This window comes from Indicator indicator, unplaced genomic scaffold (genome assembly GCF_027791375.1).
Source record: "Indicator indicator isolate 239-I01 unplaced genomic scaffold, UM_Iind_1.1 iindUn_scaffold_148, whole genome shotgun sequence".
NCBI classification, from domain to species: Eukaryota; Metazoa; Chordata; class Aves; order Piciformes; family Indicatoridae; genus Indicator; species Indicator indicator.
In genome coordinates this window covers 65,189-82,137 of record NW_026539245.1, presented here as the reverse complement: position 1 = coordinate 82,137, position 16,949 = coordinate 65,189, and positions in this window count along the sequence as shown.

Sequence of the window (16,949 nt, the reverse complement as noted above, 5' to 3'; positions counted from 1 at the left end):
GGGTGCTCGGGGTTACTCGGACCTTATAGTAGCCTCTGCTGTGTCGTAGTTGTTTGCAGCTGTGTCTGTGCCTCAGCGCGTGTCTGTGTCGCAGCGTATTAGTTAGTGCTTTCAAGACTGTCTTTTTGTTGTTGCGCCTTGTTCGGAGCTGGCGGTCTGGTTACCGTGCAGCTTGGTGTACTGTGCTGTCTGTGTTTCAGCTTTTCTGGTAGTTTCTTCACCTGCCTGTGTACACAGCTTGTCTGTGTTTTAGCTGTCTAGTGCCTGCAATGTTCTGGTGTTTCAGCTGTCCTCGTGTGTTCTGCTTGCCTGTTGGTTTCAGCTGGGTGTGTGTATGGTTGTTAGCTGGTCGGTTAGTTCAACCCTGGGCCTAGTGTTGTCTCAGCTTTCTGTGGCTTCAGCCATCATTTGTGGGTGCGGGCTCCTCTCCTGTGGCTCAGGCTGTCTCTGTGTCAAGGGCTTCCTCCTTTGTTTTTTCCAAGCTGTTCTTGTGATTACCGCTACGCCTTGTTGTTCTGCTGTCTGTATGGTCCGGCCCGTTTCTTGTAGGATTTCCAGGCCCACTCTTTGTTCTTCCTGGTCTGTGTTTCATCTGTCTGTGGGTTTCCGTGACCGGGTCGCCGTTTTCTAAAGTTCAAGGCTGGTTCGATCTGTTATCAAGCTGTCTTGGTTGGGTCAGATGTGCTTCAAGCGGTTGTCTTGGGTTTTGTTCAAGGCTCAGTATATGTTTCAGGCTGTCTGTTGCTTCACAGCCTGGTGCTTGATATTTAACCTACTACTCTAAGTTTTGTCTCAGCCCGGGTTTTCTTTCTGCTCCAGGTTGTCTCTAAACTCAGCTGTCGTGTGTTCTTAGGATGGTAGGGTTTTTTCACTACGTGCTTTGCCTGGTGGCGCTCTAGTTGCTATTCACGTTGTTGTCAGGAGCTTATGGGCCCGGTTGCTTTCAGGCTGTTCTGTGTTCAGCTGGCCCTACTGCTTCAGCTGTTCTCTGTTCTCAGCTGGGCCTGTGGCCTTTCAGCCGTTAAACGGGTTTCGGGCTAGGGGGGCCCAGTGGCTTCAAGCTGCGTCTGTTATTTTTCAGGCGCTCTATTCGTCTGTGTTTCAGGCAGGTCTGGTGTTTCGGCCGTGTGTGTGTGATTCATAGGGCTCTCTTTCTTATTGTTTTGCAAGCTGGTTTCTTCTGTTCAAGCTTGGTCTTTCTGTTCTTAGGGCTGGTCTTGTGTTCCTCCTGTCTGGTTTTTTTTCTTGATTTGTCTGGCTGTGGTTCAGTACGCTGGGGGGTCTCTGAGGTGTTTCAGTAGGTCTTCTGTTCTTGCTGGGTGTTCATCTGCTGGTCTGTGTTTCAAGCTGGAGGAGGTTCTGTATGTCTTCTTTGGCTTTTCTCGTGATGTTCCTTTCTTGTTTTCGTGTTTCTTGCTCAGGCCTGTGTTTCAAAAGCTGGGTCTTCTGTTTTCATGAAGCTTTGTCGGTGGTTCAACCTGATGGGGCCTCCTGATTCCAAGTGCTAGGCTGTTTGGGCTGTTCAAGCTGTCTTCCTATGTCAGACGCTGTCTGGTGTTTCAGGCTATCTGCGGACTCCGCAGGCTACTCTTAGGTCCTCAAGCATGTGTCTAGTCCTTCAGGGGGCTCCCTGTTTGGGTTCAAGCATCTTCATGAGTGTGCTCCAAGCTGTCTTCTGGTTTTCTGCTGTAACTGTGTTCTATGCTTTTCTGGGTTCTCAGCAAATCTAGTGTTTCTGCTCGTCTCTCTGTTTTTGCGACTCTGTGGTTCACTGCTTGTCTGTGCTCGCACCTGTCTATGATTCAAGGATCACTGGTGTTCTCTCCCGTCTGTGGTGTTCCAAAGCTGGTGATTGTGTCTTGACTGTGTGGCTTGTGGTTCCAGGCTGGTCTCTTATGCCAGGCTGTCGGTGTGCTTCAGTCTGCTCTCTGTGTTTTCAGCTCTGAAGTCTGTGGCTCAGGCTGGTCTGGAATGTACCAGCTGGTCTGTTTCTGCTCTTGCTCTCTGGGTTTCGCAGAGCCTCCCTAGTGTTCTGTCATGTGTGGGTTACCAGTCTGGTCGTCTATTCAGCCTCTCTGTGGTTCCCCCAGCTCCTCGAGTACCTCATGCGGGTGTCTCGTGGGGGGGTGCTCGATAGTGGTCTGTGGGTTCCAGAGGGCTCTCTGTATTCAGGGGTGTGTTTGTGCCTCCAGGGTGTGTGGTGTGCGGTCGCGTAATGTCCAGCCGGTGTGGTTCAGCCTGGTGGGGCGAGTTGGGCTCCAGGGAGGTGTCCCTCAGATTGTCTCTGTTAGTGTCTGTGTTTAGCTGTATGTGTTCAGCCATCTGTGCTCTGCTGAGTCTGTTGTGCTCAGCTGTGCTCAGCTGTCTTTGTGCTCATCTGTCTGTGTTTCAGCTGCCTTTTGTGCTCACCTGTCTGTGTTCAGCTGTCAGTGGTTAGCTGTGTCTACTCATCAGCTGTCTGTGCTCATCCGTCTGTTGCTCATATTCTTTGTGTTCAGCTGTCTGTGTTCTGTTGTCTGTATTCAGCTCTCTGTGTTCAGCTGTCTGGGTTCTGCTGTCTGTGTTCAGCTCTCTGTGTTCTGCTGTCTGTGTTCAGAAGGGGCTTGGTGCGGTGTTCAGCTGTCGGTGTTGACCTCGCTCAGTGGTGGTGTGTAGACGTTGCTGTCTGCTGGGTCGGCGTCAGCTGTCGTGGATGTTCAGCGTTCAGGCGGTCTCTGTGTTCTGCTGTCTGTGTTCAGCTGTCGGTGTACACCTGCCTGTGTTCATCACTCTGTGTTCTGCTGCCTGTGTTCAGCTGTCTGTGCTCAGCTGTCTCTATTCAGGTGCCTGTGCTCAGATGTCTCTACTCAGCTGCCTATGCTCAGCTGTCTGTGCTCAGCTGCATGTACTCAGCTGTCTGTGCTCAGCTATCTGGCCTCAGCTGTCTGTGTTCAGCTGCCTCTGTTCAGCTGCCCCTGTTCAGGTGCCTCTGTTCAGCTGCCTGTGTTCAGCTGTCTGTGTTCAGCTGTCTGTGCTCAGCTGTCTGTGTTCGCCTGCCTTTCCTCAGCTGTCTGTATTCAGCTCCCTGTGTTTCAGGTGCTCGTGTGTTCAGCCTCCCTGTGTTCTGCTATCTGTGGTCAGCTTTCTATGTTCAGCACTCTGTGTTCTACTCTCTGTGTTCATCTGTCTGTGTTCAGCTGTCTGTGCTCAGCTGTCTCTGTTGAGCTGTATGTGTTCAGCTGTTTTCAGCTGTCTGTGTTCAGGTGTCTGTGCTCAGCTGTGCTCAGCTATCTCTGTCCAGCTGTCTTTGTTCTGCTGTCTGTGCTCTGCTGTCTGTGTTCACCGGTCTGTGCTCAGCTGTTTTTGTTCAGCTGTCTGTGTCCAGCTGTCTGTGTTCTGCTGTGTCAATTCAGCTGTCGGTGTTCAGCTGTCTCTGTTCAACTCTCTGTGCTCAGCTGTCTGTGTTCAGCTCTCGGTGTTCACCTGCCTCTGTTCAGCGCTGTGCGCTGTGCTCAAGCTGTCTCTTTATCTTCACGCTTTTTCTGCTCGCTTTGTTCTCAGTGCTCCGTGTCGGCTGCCTCTGTTCAGGCTTGCTGCCTCTTTCTCTCTGTGCTGAGGCGAGCTGGTTCTTGCGTTCGGCTGCCTGTGCTCAGCTCTCTGTGTTCAGCTCCCTGTGCTCAGCTGTCTGTGTTCAGCTGTTGGTGTTCACCTGCCTGTGCTCAGCTGTCTGTGTTTAGCTGTCTGTATCCAGCTGTCTGTCTTCAGCTGTCTGTGTTATGCTGCCTGTGTTCAGCTGTCGGTGTTCACCTGCCTGTGTTCTGCTGTCTGTGCTCAGCTGTCTGTGTGTCGCTGCTGGCTGTCTCTAGCTCATGTGCCGCTGTGCGTCTTCTGGCCTCAGCTGTCTGTGTTCAGCTGCCTGTGTTCAGCTACCGCTGTTCAGCTGCCTGTGTTCAGCTGTCTGTGTTCAGCTTTCTGTGCTCAGCTGTCTGTGTTCGGCTGCCTGTGCTCTGCTGTCTTTGTTCAGCTTTCTGTGCTCAGCTGTCTGTGTTCGGCTGCCTGTGCTCTGCTGTCTGTGTTCAGCTCCCTGTGTTCTGCTGTCTGTGGTCACCTTTCTGTGTTCAGCACTCTGTATTCTGCTGTCTCTGTTCAGCTGTCTGTGTTCACCTGCCTATACTCAGCTGTCTCTGTTCAGCTGTCTGTGTTCAGCTGTGTTCAGCTGTCTGTGTTCAGCAGTATATGTTCAGCTGTCTGTGTTCACCTGTTAGCTGTCTCTGCTCAGGTGTCTGTGCCCAGCTCTCTGTGTTCAGCTGTCAGTTTTCACATGCCTGTTCTCAGCTATCTGTGTTCAGCTGCCTGTGTTCAGCTGTCTGTGTTCAGCTGCCTGTGTTCTGCTGTCTGTGTTCAGCTGTCTGTGTTCAGCTGTCGGTTCTCACATGCCTGTGTTCAGCTGTCTGTGTTCAGCTGCCTCTGCTCAGCTGTCTGTGTCCAACTCCCTGTGCTCAGCTATCTGTGTTCGGCTGCCTGTGCTCGGCTGCCTGTGCTCAGCTCTCTGTGTTCAGCTCCCTGTGTTCAGCTGTCTGTGTTCTGCTGTGTGTGTTCAGCTCTCTCTATTCAGCTGTCTGTGTTCAGCTGTCTGTGTTCTCCTGTCTGTTTTCTGATGTCTGTGTTCAGCTGTCTGTGTTCAGATGTCTCTGTTCTGCTGTGTTCATCTCTCTGTGCTCAGCTGTCTGTGTTCTTCTCTCTGTGTTCTGCTGTCTGTGTTCTCTGCCTGTGTTCAGCTGTCTCTATTCAGCTGTGTTCTGCTCTCTGTGTTCTGCTGTCTGTGTTCAGCTATCTGTGCTCCGCTCTCTTTGTTCAGCTGCCTGTGTTCAGCTGCCTCTGTTCAGCTGCCTGTGTTCAGCTGTCTGTGTTCAGCTGTCTGTGTTCATCTCATTATGCTCAGCTGTCTGTGTTCGGCTGCCTGTGATCAGCTGTCTGTCTTCAGCTCCCTGTGTTCAGCTGTCGCTGTGTGCTCAGCTGTCTCTATTCTGCTGTCTGAGGTCACCTTTCTGTGTTTGCAAGCTGTGCTGTGCGTCAGTGTCTTGTTGTGTCAGCTGTGTTCAGCTGTTTGCTGTCGTGTCGGCAGTCTGTGTTCAGCTGAATGTGTTCAGCTCTCTGTGTTCACCTGTGTTCAGCTGTCGCTTTTCACCTGCCTGTGCTCAGATGTCTGTGCTCAGCTCTCTGTGCTCAGCTGTCTACATTCAGCTGCCTGTGCTCAGCTGTCTGTGATCAGCTGTATGTGTTCAGCAATCCATGTTATGATGTCTGTGTTCATCTGTCTGTGCTAAGCTGTGCTCAGCTGTCTGTGTTCAGCTGTCTGTGCTCAGCTGTCTATGTTCAGCTCCCTGTGTTCTCCTGTGTGTGTTCAGCTGTCTCTATTCAGCTGTCTGTGCTCAGCTGTCTGCGCTCAGCTGTCTGCTCAGCTGTCTGTGCAGCTGTCTGTGCTCACCTGTCTGGTGTTCAGCTATATGTGCTCCACTGTCTCTGTTCAGCTCTCTGTGTTCAGCTCTCTGTACTCAGCTGTCTGTGCTCAGCTGTGTTCAGCTCTCTGTATTTAGCTGTTTGTGCTCAGTTGTCTGTGATCAGCTGTGTTCAGCTGCCTCTGCTCAGATGTCTCTGTTCAGCTGTCTGTGTTTAACTGTATGTGTTCAGCCATCTGTGCTCAGCTGTCTGTGCTCAGCTGTGCTCAGCTGTCTGTGCTCATCTGTCTATGTTCAGCTGCCTGTGCTCACCAGTCTGTGTTCAGCTGTCAGTGTTTAGCTGTGTCTGCTCAGCTGTCTGTGCTCATCCCTCTGTGCTCAGCTCTCTGTGTTTAGCTGTCTGTGTTCTGTTGTCTGTATTCAGATCTCTGTGTTCAGCTGTCTGGGTCCTGCTGTCTGTGTTCAGCTCTCTGTGTTTACCTTTTTGTGTTCAGCTGTCTGTGTTCAGCTGTCTGTGTTCTTGCTGTCTGTGTTCAGCTGTCGGTGTACACCTGCCTGTGTTCATCTCTCTTTGTTCTGCTACCTGTGTTCAGCTGTCTGTGCTCAGCTGTCTCTATTCAGGTGCCTGTGCTCAGCTGTCTCTATTCAGCTGTCTCTGCTCAGCTGTCTGTGCTCAGCTGCCTGTGCTCAGCTCTCTGGCCTCAGCTGTCTGTGTTCAGCTGCCTGTGTTCAGCTGTCTGTGTTCATCTGTCTGTGCTCAGCTGTCTGTGTTCGCCTGCCTTTCCTCAGCTGTCTGTGTTCAGCTCCCTGTGTTCAGCTCCCTGTGTTCGGCTATATGTTTTCAGCTTTCTATGTTGAGCACTCTGTGTTCTGCTCTCTGTGTTTCATCTGTCTGTGTTTCAGCTGTCTGTGCTCAACTGTTCTCTGTTGAGCTGTATGTGTTCAGCTGTTTTTCAGCTGTCTATGTTCAGCGGTCTGTGCTCAGCTGTCTGTGTTCAGCTGTCTGTGCTCAGCTGTCTATGTTCAGCTGTTTGTGTTCAGCTGTCTGTGTTCTGCTCTCTGTGTTCTGTGACAGTGTTCAGCTGTATGGTGTTCAGCTGTCGGTGTTGACCTGCCTGTGCTCAGCTGTCTGTGTTCAGCTGTGTGTGTTCAGGTGTCTGTGCTCAGCTGTCCTCAGCTGTCTCTGTTCAGCTGTCTTTCTTCTGCTGGTATGTGTTCTGCGGCTGTCTGTGTTCAGCGGTCTGTGCTGAGAGCTGTTTTTTGTTCAGCTGTCTGTGTCCAGCTGTCTGTGTTCTGCTGTCTCTATTCAGCTGTCGGTGTTCAGCTGTCTCTGTTCAGCTCTCTGTGCTCAGGTGTCTGTGTTCAGCTGTCGGTGTTCACCTGGCTGTGCTCAGCTGTCTCTGTTTCTGCTGTCTGTGCTCATCTGTTTGTGTTCAGCTGTCTGTGCTCCGCTGTCTGTGTTCAGCTCTCTGGGTACTGTTGTCTGTGTTCAGATGTATGTGTTCAGCTGCCTGTGTTCTGCTCTCTCTGTTCAGCTGTCTCTGTTCAGCTGTCTGGGTTCTGCTGTCTGTGTTCAGCGTGTCGTGTGGTGTTCACCTGCCTGTGCTCAGCTGTCTGTGTTCTCCTGTTCTGTGTTCTGCTGTCTGTGTTCAGCTGTCTGTGTTTCAGCTGTCGGTTCTCACATGCCTGTGGTTCAGCTGTTTGTGTTCAGCTGCCTCTGCTCAGCTGTCTGTGTTCTGCTGTCTGTGCTCAGCTGTTTGTGTTCAGCTGTCTGTGCTACCGCTCTCTTTGTTCAGCTGCTGTGTTTCAGCTGCCTCTGTTCAGCTGCCTGTGTTCAGCTGTCTGTGGTTCAGCTGTCTGTGTTCATCTCATTATGCTCAGCTGTCTGTGTTCGGCTGCCTGTGATCAGCTGTCTGTCTTCAGCTCCCTGTGTTCAGCTGTCTGTGCTCAGCTGTCTCTATTCTGCTGTCTGAGGTCACCTTTCTGTGTTCCAGCAATCTGTGCTCAATGTGTCTGTTTCCGTAGCTTGGTCTTGTGTTACAGCTTGTGTTTCAGCTGTCTGTGTTTTCGGCAGTGTGCTGTGTTCAGCTGAATGTGTTTCGATGGCTCCTCTTTCTGTGTGTTTCACCTGTGTTTCAGAGCGCTGGTCGGTCTTTTTCACCTGCCTGTGCTCTAGATGTCTGTGTGCTCTAGCTTCTCTGTGCTCAGGCTGTTCTACAGTCAGCTGCCTGTGCTCAGCTGTCTGTGATCAGCTGTATGTGTTCAGCAATCATGTTATTGATGTCTGTGTTCAATCTGTCTGTGTGCTAAGCTTGTGCTCAGCTGTCTGTGTGTTCATGCTGTTGTGCTCAGCTGTCTATGGTTAGCCTCCCTGGTGTATCTCCTGTGGTGTTGTTTCAGCTGTCTCTATTCAGCTGTCTGTTGCTCAGCTGTCTGCGCTCAGCTGTCTGCTCAGCTGTCTGTGCAGCTGTCCTGTGCTCAACCTGTCTGTGTTCAGCTATATGTGCTCCACTGTCTCTGTTCAGCTCTCTGGTGTTATCAGCTCTTGCTTGTACTCAGCTGTCTGTGCTCAGCTGTGTTCAGCTCTCTGTATTTTAGCTGTTTGTGGCTCAGTTGTCTACGTGTTCAAGCTGCTGTGTTTCAGGCTGCCTCTTTGCCTCAGCAGGTCTCTGTTATCACAGACTGATTGTAGTTGTAACTGGTATGTGTTCATTGCACTCTGTGCTTCAAGCTGTCTAGTGCTCAGGTCTGTTGCTGGGGGAGCTGTCTGGTGCCGTTCCGGGCACTCGCTGGAGTACAGGTGTGCCGTAGAGTAGTGTCGATGGTGGCTCAGCCAGTCTTGGTGTTGGTTCGCAGCGGTCAGTGTCGATAGCTGTGACTGCCTTCAGCTGTCTGTGCTTCATCCCTCTCTGTGCTCAGCTCTCTGATAGTTTAGCTGTCTGTGTGTTCTGGTTGTTCTGTAATTACAGAATACTCTGTGTTTCAGCCTTGTCTGGGGTCCTGCTGTCATGTGTTTCAATGCTCTCTTGAGTTTACCCTTTTTGGTGTTCAGCCTGGTCTGGTGTTCTAGCGTGGCTTGTGTTCCTGATGTTCTCTTGGGGTGTGTGGTTGTATAGTGTCGGGGTTTGGGTGGCTACGCTGGGCTACGTGTTGTTGCGAGGTCGATCTCGTTTTGTCTTGCTACCTTTGGGTTTCAGCTTGTGCTAGTGTCTCGCGAGCTGGTTGTCTTCTTATGTCGAGGTGCCTTTGGGTGCTTCCTTCTGGTGTAGTCTTTAGCCGGTCTCGCGCTTCTGGATTCGCGTTCTACAGCTGGTCTGTGTTTCAGCTGCCTCTAGTTCAGCTTGCCTGTGTTCAGCTGTCTTTTAGTTATGTTTCTCAATGCGGGATTCTGGATGTTGAACTCTCAGAGCTGTGCTTTGTGTTGCGCTGTGGCCTATTTGTCTCTAGAGCTTGTCTTTTTGTGTTTTCAGGTCTCTCGCCGTGTTGTTTCGGACGCTATATTGTATGTTTTTCCAGCGTTTTCTATGGAGTTGGAGGACACCTGTGTCTCTTAGGGTTGCGCTGCTTCTTTGAGGTTGTTGTTGCGATTGCTGGTTGTTGCGCTTAGCTGTTCATGCTCGTTGGTCGTTATTGTGGGGGGTTGTTTTCGTCTAGAGAGATACTGTGCTGGTCTGTTGTGGTGAGCGCTTTGTTATTGTTGTGGTTGTTTTCAGATGTGTGTTTTCCGTGGGGTTCTGATGTTGGAGTGCAGTCCGGCGGTTGCTTGTGTAGCTGCAGGCTTGATCGCTGGTGTCTAGCTTATGTTCGTATGGGTTGCTGGCTAAGCTTGGGGCGCTATGTGTACTAGGTGTGGGTTTTGAGTGGTTCAGCTGTCTGTGTTCTGGACCTCTGTGTTCTGTGACAGTCGTTCAGCTGCTATGTGTTCAGCTGTCACGGTGTTGCACTGCCTGGGCTCAGCTGTCTGTCCCGTTCACGTGTGTGTTCAGGATGTCTGTGACCAGCTGTCCTCTCAGCTGTCCTCTGTTCAGCTGTCTTCTTCTAGCTGTATGTGTTCTGACTGTCTGTGTTCAGCGGTGTGCTGAGGCTGTTTTTTGTTCAGCTGTCTGTGTCCAGCTGCGTGTTTCTGCTCGTTGGTTGTTCTCGTAGGTTGTGTCGCTGTGCTTGGCTGCTCGCGCGGGTGGGCCTCTTCCCACGCTGTTCTTGTTCTGCTCTCTGTGCTCAGGTGTCTGTGTTCAGCTGTCGTGTTCACCTGGCTGTGCTCAGCTGTCTCTGTTCTGCTGTCTGTGCTCATTCTGTTTGTTTATGGTGTTGTGTTTTCTATGGTCCGGTGGCTGTGCTCCACTGTCTCGTGTTAAGCTCTCTGTGGTTACTGTTTGTGCTTTGGTGTGTACGAGGGGTGTGTTTGTGATTGTGTCGTTCGCTGTTCTGGTTCAGTCGCTCTATCTGATTCAGCGGTCTCTGTTTTCAGCCTGTCTCTGTTCTAGCATAGTCTGTGTTCTAGCTGTCGGTGTTACCTGCCTGTGCTAGCCTGTACTGTGTTTCTCTGTCTTGTTGTTACTGCGCTGGCTATCTCTGTGGTTTTCGCGACTTGGGATGCAGCTGACGGTTTCTTCAAGACTATTGCCTGTTTCTAGGCTGTTTGTGTTCTCTATAGTCTGCCTCCTGCTCAGCTGTCGCTGATTGGTTCTGCTGTCGCTTTGTGGCTCAGCTGTTTTGTGTTCAGCTTGTCTTTGGGACGCCGCTGTCTGGTGTTCAGCGCTGTTACATGGGTTCTGTTGTCTGTGTTCAGCTGTTATGTGGTCTCAGTCTGGCATGTGTTTCTGCATCTCTATGTTCGCTGTCGCTCTGTGTGCAGCGTGTCGTCGCTGTGTTCATGCGTATTGGTATTTGGGGTTGCAGAGGCGGTGTGGGTGCAGGTGTTCACCGGCTTGATGCTCAGCTGTCTGTGTTCAGTGTACTGTGTTGATCAGCACTGTTCTGTGTTCTCATGCTGTCTGTGTTCAGCTGTAGTGTGTTCAAGCTGTCGGTGTTTCACTCTGCCTGTGTGGCAAGCTTGTCGTGATTTTGCTAGTCTGTGTTCAGCAGTTCGAGCTGTCGGTGACTCTAGCGGTCTCTAGATTCAGCTGTCTGTCTGTCAGCTCCCGTGTTTCCTCGCCTTCTGTGTTTCGCTCCCTTTTGTTCTCCTGATCTGTGGTCAGCTTTCTGTGTTTTCTACGCAACTCTGTGTTTTACTGCTGTTTCTGTGTCAGCTTTTGTGTTCATCTTGTCTGTGTTCTGCTCGCTCTTCGCACTCTGTTCTAGCTGTCTGTGTTCAGTCTCTCTAGTGCTCAGCTTCTCCGTTGCTTGATCTCATGATAACTTCTCATGCTGTCTGTGCTCTCCGCCTTGTGTTGTACTAGCTCGTCTGTATTCACGCGGTTTTGTTGCTCACGGTGTCTGTAGATTCAGCTGGGGTTAGGTGCGTGTGTCAGGGCTCTTGCCGTGTGTGTTGTATCGGCTCCAGATGTTACTCACGTTCTAGCTGTCTGTTTTTGCTGTTAGGTTGTTCAGCCAGCGCTGTGGTGGACGGATGAAGAGTCTGTCTCATCTTCACATTATTGTTGTCAGCTTGTGCCTCAGCGTCTGTGCATTTGCTTGTGTCAGCTGCTGTGAACTCACACTGCTCTGTGTTCAGTCTGTCTGTGAAGTTAGCCTGTGTTCCTTTTCAGCTGTCTTGTGCTCATCCGTACTGTGCTCATCTTATCTCTCTGTGTTCAGCTGTGGCTGTTGTTCTGTTGTCATTGTATTCAGCTTCTCTCGTGTTCAGACTGTTTGCGGTTCGGCTGTGCGGTAGTGGGTGTCAGGCGCTCTGTGTTCTGCTCTGTTCTTGTGTTTCGAGCTGTCGTGTGCTTCATGCTGTCGGAGTGACATGCCTGATGCTTCTCAGCTGCTCGTTGTGTTTCAGCTGTCTGTGTGCCGCTGTCTGTTGTTCAGCTGTCTGGTTTTTGTTCTGCTAGTCTGTGGTTTCAGAGAGCTGTTGACGGGGTGTGGGACGGACATTGTGCCTTGTGGGGTGTGCATCTGTTCGCGATTGGGCTCTGGTGTTCTGCTGTTGTGTTCAGCTGTCCGGTCGTACACTGCCTGTGTTCATTCTCTCTGTGTTACTACTTCTGGCCGCGTGGGGGTTTTCGAGGACTGGTCTCTTATTCAAGCTGCCTGTGCTCAGCTGTCTGAGGTCTTCAGACCTGCATTCTTTTTGCTCCGTGTCTGCTGCTCAGCTATCATGGCCGAAAGCTGGGTCTGTGTTTCAACCTCTCCTCGGTTCATGCCTGCCTGGTTGGGGTTTTTTTCTTTTTTTGTTTTTTTCACAGCTGTCTCGTGTTCCAGGATGCTCTGGTGTTCTTCGGTCTATGCTGCAGCGGTCTCTGTCAGCCATCCTTTCCGCAGCTATCTGTAATTCAGCTCAACCCGTGGGGTCTGTTTAGGAAAGTACTGGGTTTCGCGGGTTGGTTGGGCGTTAGGTCGTCCCTGGTTGTTTGACTTGGCGCGTATTCGCGTGGGTGGTGTGTGGGCAGGAGGCGCGCGTTTTCGTTACGCATCGCTGTCTTTGGTTCAAGCAGTATTTCAGCTGTCTCTGGGTCCGCTGTCTGTGCTCAGGTCTCTTGTGGTTCAGCATGGTCGCGGGGTTTGCGGGAAGGCGCGTACACTGTTCGGCTCAGCTCGGTCGGCTGTTCAGCTCTCGCTGTTGCTCAGCCTGTATGATGATTCCTGGCTGATCTGTGGACTACAGCTGTGATGTTCAGCTGTTTGTGTTCAGCTGTTCATGGTGGTCGAGCATGTCTGTGTTCTGCTGACGGTGGTTCCAGCTGTATGTGTTCGCAGAGCTGTCGGTGTTGACCTGCCCTGTGGCGCAGCCGCTGTCTGTTGGTTCAGCTCTGTCTCGTTGTCCAGCTGTTCGGTGTTCAGCTGTCTGTCTCAGCTGTCTGCTGTGGGGTGTCTTGGCTGTGACCTGCCTTCTGCTGATGTCGCGCTGTTTGGGCGGGCAGATGGCTGTGGGTTCGCGGGGTGGTGCTTACACCTGCCATGTGGTTCATGCTCTCTCGCTGTGTTCTCCTGCCTGTGTTCATGCTGTCATGTGCTCAGCTCGTCTCTAGTTCTAGCGCCAGGCTTTCAGCATGTCTGTGCTCGATATGCTGTCTGGTGCTCAGCTACTGTGCCTCAGCTGTCGGGTTCAGCTGCACTGCTTGTTCAGCTGCCTGTGCTCAGCTGTCTTGTGTTCAGCTGTATGTGTTCAGCAGATCCATGTAATGAATGTCTGTGTTCATCTGTCTGTTGCTTTTAAGCTGTGCTCAGCTTCTGTGACTCAGCTTCTATGTTCAGCTCCCTGTGTTCTCTCCCGTCTGTGTTCTGCTGGCTGTGTTTCAGCTCTCTGTGTTCTGCTGCTGTGTGTTCAGCTGTCTCTATTCAGCTGTCTGTGCTCAGCTGTCTGGTGTTCAGCAGTCTGTGGCTCAGCTCTGTCTGCACTCAGCTGTCTTGCTCATGCTGTCTGTTGCAGCTGTCTGTGCTCACCTCTCTGTGTTCAGCTATATGTGCTCCGCTGTCTCTGTTCAGCTCTCGTGTGTTCAGCTCTCTGTACTGCAGCTTGTTTCTGTGCTCAGCTGTGTGTTCAGCTCTACTGTATTCAGCTGTGTTGGTGCTCAGTATGTCTGTGATCAGCGTGTTCATCTGCCTCTGCTCACTGATGTCTCTGTTCAGCTGGCGCTGTGTTCAGCTGTCTGTGCTCTGCTGTCTGGTGTTTCGGCCTGCCTTTCCTCAGCTGTCTGTATTCAGCTCCCTTGTCGTTCTGCTGTCTGTATTGCAGTCTCCCGAGTTTCTGCTATCTGTGGTCAGCTTTTTCTATGTTCAAACACTCTGTGTTCATCTGTCTGTGTTCAGCTGTCTGTGCTCAGCTGTCTCTTGTTGAGCTGTATGTGTTCAAGCTGTTTTCAGCTGCCTGTGTTCCAGCAGTCTGTGCTCAGCTCTCGGTGTTCAGTGTCGTATTTTCACCTACCTGTGCTCTAGCTGTCTGTGTTCAGTCTGTCTGGTGCTCAGCTGTCCTATGTTCAGCTGTTTGTGTTCGAGCTCTCTGTGTGTCAGCTCTCTGTGTTCTGCTGACGGTGTTCAGCTGTATGTGTTCAGCTGTCGGTGTGTGACCTGCCTGTGCTCGGAGCTGTCTGTTGGTTTCAGCTGTCTGTGTCCAGCTGTCTGTGTTCATGCTGTCTGTGTTCAGCTGTCTTGAGTGTTCTGGTGTCGCTGGTTCTGCTCTGCTGTCTGTGTTCTCCTGTCTGCGTTCTGCTGTCTGTGTTCAGCTGTCGGTGTACACCTGCCTGTGTTCAGCTCTCTGTGTTTCTCCTGCGCCTGTGTTCAGCTGTCTGTGCGTCAGGCTGTCTCTATTCAGCTGCCTGTGCTCATGCTGTCTGTGTAGGCTCAGCTTGCTGTGCTCAGCTATCTGGCCTCAGCTGTGCTGTGTTCAGCTGCCTCTGTTGAGCTGCCTGTGTTCAGCTGCCTCTGTTCAGGTCTGTCTGATGCTTCAGCTGTCTCTGTTCAGCTGTATGTGTTCAGCTGTTTTCAGCTGTCTGTGGTTCAGCAGTCTGTGGCTCAGTCTCTCTGTCTTCAGCTGTCAGTCTTTTCACCTACCAGTGCTCAGCTGTTCTGTGTTCAGCTGCTGCCTGTGCTCAGCTGTCTGTGTTTCACCTGTATGTGTTCAGCATACAATCCATGTTCTGCTGTCTGTGTCCAGCTGTCTGTGCTCTCTGGCTGTGCTCAGTTGTCTGTGTTCAGTCTGTCTGTGCTCAGCTGTCTATGTTCATGCTCCCCGTGTTTGTCTCCTGTCAGTGTTCTGATGTCTGTGTTCTGGCTGTGTGTGTTCAGCTGTCTCTATTCAGCTGCCTGAGCTCAGATGTTGGGTTGTAGCTCCCTTGTATGTGGCGCTGCGTGGTCAGTCTTTCTATGTTCATGCACTATCTCGTGTATTGCTGTCTGGTCTGATTCGGTGCGTAGTGTTCAGGGTGTGTTTCAACTGTCTTTGTTTCAGCAGTCTGTGCTCAGCTCTCTGTGCTCAGCTGTTTTCAGCTGTGTTCAGCAGTCTGTGTTCAGGCTGTCTCTGCTCAGCTCTCTGTGCTCAGCTATCTGTGCTCACGCTGTGTGTCTAGGGCTGGCGCTGGTCGTGTGGCTCTAGCCACGTCCCTCTGCGCTCATGGAGCCCCTGACTGCGCAGATCCTGTACACGCTGTTCCTCCACCGACTGTCCTCGCTGCGTTTAGACCTGCCCATGCCCGCCTTCAGCCCCCATCCCCTGTGCCCTCACGCTCCGTGTCTGTGACTAACGCCCTGTCGCTGTCCCCAGCACTGTCTCCCGCGACCTCAACTGCTGCTTCAGGCTGGGCGCGCTGTGTGTCTCTAGTCTGTTGCTATCTGTGGTTGGCGAGCTGTGGTGTTCTGAGGCTCTGCGCTGCCGGGGGGTGGGCTCAGGCTTTCACACTTGTGGTAGCGCAGTCTGGTCGTGTGGTTCAGCTGCCTGTGTTTCCCACGTGGTGTCTGGTGATGTTTCTGCTCTAGGGTCGATGTAGGTGTTTCAGCTTGTCTGGTGATTGTTCAAGGTCATGAGGTCTTTGGTGGTTAGTAGGCTGTTCGGGATGTAAGTGTCGCTGCAGGCGTTGTCGCGGGTCTGTGATTCAGTCTACCGTCTTCCTGGCTCCCCGTAGTTTCCAGCTGTCTGTGTTTCAGCTCCTGTGTTATGCTGGTCTGTGGTCAGCATCTTTCTGTGTTCAGTCACTCTGGGTTGCGTTATTGTGTGGTGTTCCAGCTCGCCTCCTGCTCGCTCCCCCGCCTCTGGGTGCTTGGGGGTCGTTCTCTAGCCTGTGCCCCGTTCAGCTCGTCTCAGTCTCAGCTCCGTCTGGCCCGCCCGTCCAGCTCTTTCCGCGCCTTCCCCCATCTGTCTGTCGTGTCCCCCCTCCGCTACGCCATCTGTTCAGCTGTCTGGTCTCACGCTCTCTCGTGTCAGTGTGCACTGTGCCTCACAGCTGCCTGTGGTTAAGTACTCGGCATCAGATCCGGGTCTCGCGTGTTTTGAACTTGTGTGGATTGCTCGCCTCGCCTCAGTTTGTCTGGGTTCTATTGTTGCCGGCTCGCTAGGTGTGTCAAGAGCTCTGGTACTTGTGTCCGCCTGCACCGCTCCATCCTGCTGCTGCCACGACCTGTCACTGACCTCCAAACTGCTACCTGCGTCGTTCCCAGCCCGGACCCCTCGCTGCTACTCCACCGCCCTCGACCCCGCGTGGCCTCTACCCAGCTGCTGCTGCCCCTCTTTTCCCCACTCCTCCTCGTCGTCTCCGCTTGTCCCATGTGTTCTCAGCTCAATCCATGTCTCTCGCCTGTGTGCCGCGTTTCAAACGCCTGTCCCTCCCCCGTGCCTCAGATTGTCGCTCTCAGTCTGTTTTGTTGTTTGTCTCAGCATGAGGTCTATGGATTTTTCGAGCTCCGGGTGTTCTTACTGCTCCGTTCGGTACTATCTGCCCTGTCTGTGTTCTCAGCACTCTGCTCCTGTGCATTCCCCTGCTCGTGCGTGTGTCTCTCGCCCTCGCTCTCTATTCAGCTCTGTCTCGTGCTCAGTGTCTTCATCAGCTTTGTTTGCCACCTGACACCACGCGCGTCTGTGCTCCCCATCTCCTGCTCCGCGTGTCTCACTCGCTCTTCCATGTGCTCTCAGCTGTTTGTTCTTGCTCAACTTGTCTTGATATTGTTTCGAGTGCGCTATATGTGCTATTTGCCGTCTTGTAGCAGTTTTCTGTCCTTGTCGTCTTAGCTGTCTTGCTCGCTCAGCTCGTCCTCGTGCCCTCCCAGGCACTTGCTCGCCGTCCAGTTGTCTCTATTCAGCCGCGTTCTCGTGCCTCAGGCTGACCTGTGACTACAAGACTGAAGTACAGCCCCTGCACATCTCGTCTCAGCCATGCGTCCTCTCGCCTTCCCAGCTGTCTCTGTGTTTAGCTGCCACCAGCGGCCTCCCCTTCACCCCGCCATATGTCGCCGCAGAGCGTCGTGCATCACACCGCTCCCGCTCGCCACTCAGCCCTGTACGGCCTCGCCCCACCATCCTCTCTCGCTGATACCAGCTCGCCGTGACTGCTGCCAGCCTCCCGTCCTCTGGTGTTCCCCAGCCTCCCGCATGTCTCCACCGCCCTCCCCGCGTGCTTCTCAGCTCCCCCATGCTCCCATCTGTCCTGTGTTAAAAGTGCCCGCGCCTGCTCTCTAGTTGTCTCGTCCATCTCTCGCCCTCCCTCCTGTGTATCAGCTCCGTCCTCAGGGTCTGACGTGCTGTCTTGTACTTCTCAGCTGACTCCCTCTCTCTTTTCCCTCCTCTCCTTCCGTTGTTGTTGTCTCGACGTAGAGATTCAGAGCTGATCTACACGCGACAGGCAGAACACCTCACAGACCACGCTGAACCACAGAGAGAACTGATACCACAGCACAACAGCAACACAGGCCAGGGCACTC